Source organism: Mastomys coucha, unplaced genomic scaffold (assembly GCF_008632895.1).
Source record: "Mastomys coucha isolate ucsf_1 unplaced genomic scaffold, UCSF_Mcou_1 pScaffold16, whole genome shotgun sequence".
In the NCBI taxonomy this organism is placed as follows: domain Eukaryota; kingdom Metazoa; phylum Chordata; class Mammalia; order Rodentia; family Muridae; genus Mastomys; species Mastomys coucha.
In genome coordinates, this window is record NW_022196898.1 from 80,969,081 (window position 1) to 80,972,192 (window position 3,112).

Consider the following 3,112-nt stretch of genomic DNA (forward strand, 5'->3'; position numbering starts at 1 on the left):
TATGTATGTATGTATGTATGTGTCTGAAGAGGCCAGCAGAGCCAGAAGAGGACTTTGGATCCTCCAGGACTAGTGTTATAGCACCTGACATAGGTGCTGGGAACCAAACTCCAGTCCCCTGGAAGAGCAGAAACACCTAACTACCAGATATCCCTCCAGTCCTAAAACTTTAGTTTTAAAACTTCAGACGTACAGGTAAATGCCAAGACTAGAACAACATTGCTTATGAATTTACATCACAGGCTGGAGAGATGGCTCAGCGGTTAAGAGTACTGACTGATCTTCTGAAGGTCCTGAGTTCAAATCCCAGCAACTACATGGTGGCTCACAACCATTTGTAATGAGATCTGATGCCCTCTTCTGGTGTGTCTGAAGACAGCTACAGTGTACTTACATATAATAAATAAATAAATCTTTTAAAAATGAATTGATTTTACTGATTTTTTAATTGATTTTATTGATGATATTACTAATATCATCAATCATCAATATTTGGGCTAACTCACTTTGTCTTTTATTACTATATGATTTCTGTCTCAATTAGTTGACAGTGACTTCAAACATCCTAGAAATTTACTGGTTCTTACACACTACATATATCATTAAGCAATATTGCTTCTTATCTATAATATATATCATAGGTATATAATATGCATAACCACAACACTGTTATCATTCTTAGAAACTGTAGCAATGCAGTACCTATAACCCACACCCACATTTCTCCAATTCTTCCCAAATTACAAAATTATTACAGTCCAGGCTTCCAGCAAGTCCTGTGCATTCATTTATTTGAGATTTCTTTAATGGAGATCAGCTTTCTCAACCTTGCTTTGCTGTTCGTGACACATGTTTTGACATCTCTGGGCTCTAGCTTACTCCTCTTGGTTTTCTCAGATGGAGCTAGGCTGCTCCCCACAGGGATCAAGTGCCCTGTCAGCTGATCAGGCCTCCTGTGCTGACCACGCCTCCTGCGCTTCCACTGACTGCTTCCTAGTTATTCTGTGTGGTTTTCCTTTGTCCCTTTTTACTCTCCTGGCTTTCACACTAGTCTTTTATTTCTCTGGAAAGCGTCTTTTATCTTTTCTTTTGGGTCAAACTTTGGGACACTTTTTATTTTCTATTTAATTTTGCCTTTCTTTTCCCACTCCACATTTTTTTCCTCTATAGACTCTTGCCTGTTTTCTTTTGTAAAAGATTTATTTATTTATTTTATGTATATTAGTATACTGTAGCTCTATAGATGGTTGTGAGCCTTCATGTGGTTGTTGGGAATTGACTTTAGGATCTCTGCTCGCTCCGGTCGGCCCTGCTCGCTCTGGCCCAAAGACTGATTTATTATTATAAATAAGTACACTGTAACTGTCTTCAGACAGCACTAGAAAAGGGTGTCAGATCTCATTACAGGTGGTGGTTGCTGAGATTTGAACTGAGGACCTTCGGTGCTCTTACCCACTGAGCCATCTCTCCAGCCTTCTTGTCTGTTTTCTTGAGATAATTAACTTTTTTTTTAAAAAGCAGCTGGAGAGATGGCTCAGCAGTAAGAGCCCTGGTTGTTCTTGAGTAGGATGAGAGCCTCAGGGCTCTTCACAGCCTCCTGTGACTCCACCATCTCCTGGAGAATGCATGTCCCAACCAGCTGGGACACCAGCCCCAGGAGAATGTGTGTCCCCTTCTGGCCTCTGCAGCCACTCTCATCATGATATATATATATATGTGCAGAAAACACACTCATACATTTCAAATAAAGATAAATCTTTTTGAGAAAGTGTTTAAAAATTATAATTGGCTTCTTGCTTATGGTCACTTTTCTGAGTCTAGTGCTTTGCTTCTCTGTGATAAATTTCACTCGATGATAACTCTGATTTCACAAGGATGTTCCAGAGGGAAACCCCAGGTTTCCCTCGAGGGTGTGACTTGCATTTCATCACTCTGATTTTCTTTGCTTTGGGTAGGTTTTAACTGAAATTATCATTTCTCCAATGAGAACTGGACTAGTGCTGGTATATCTTTTAAAAATTGATTTTCTTTTTTACTTTTATTGCATTATCAGAAAAGTGACATGATTTCAATTTATCTGAATTTGTTAACATTTAAAAACATATTTTAATTAAGTAGAATTCAATCACATTCTTGTTCCCCTTTTGTACCACCGCTCCTCCCATAGACCCCCCTTCAATACCTATAATATATTTTTTGTTGTATTCCTTAAAATTTATAAAATATTATAAAAATAAAAATAAGTATTATAAAAGTTGTTTGATATAAAACAACAATCGATTTAACAGTCTTATGTATATGCTTGTCTACAGCAATAGTGAAAATACATTTTTCTCCATATAAATTTTAAATAACTCCAAACATATTAGCTGTATACTTCAAAATAATACATCACTACTAGTATTTTCTTAAATGAACATGAGTATAATATAAAGTCTTTTTGCTTGTTTTGTATTTGGTAGAGTTTAAAATCTTGGCTCTTACTGTGGTATAAGCCCAAAATAAGAACAATTTTTAGACATTGGGTTTCATTGTAATAAGGCTGTATTTCAATGACCCTCACATCACCAAAGGATTTTACCTCCATTGTAGCTAAGCTGAGAGTTGATAGTTCTGTTGCACCAAGAAATGAATTGTAGGCTCGATGTTTGGATACAGACTTCCTGCTATGGTCAAAGGTATTTGACTTGAGTGAGTGACTTTATTTTCAGCCCACAGAGAACAGGTTACATTCATTTAAGAAATGGTGTAGGTAATAAGATGGTCTATCCATAAAGTCATTCACCAACTGTTTCAATGAACAATGGTTCTGCTTGAAGTGTGGCACAGACATTAGGTGAGGGTAAGAATTTGGTTCATTACCTGTGATAATTTGGAAAAGCATTCATCTCAGAGAAAGAGTAACTTATAAAGTCCTCTTCTTCAAACTTGATACAAGAGTTACAAATGTCAAGCAAAGCATTCAGTCTCACTTTGTTGTTCTCTTACAAGCCACCTCCCTAGTTAATCGTCTTTGTTTCTTTTGAGTATATAAATAATTTTGGAATATATAAGCTATTCTGAAAACCATAGTATAGTGTAAAAACATGAAATAAACAATACTACATATAGA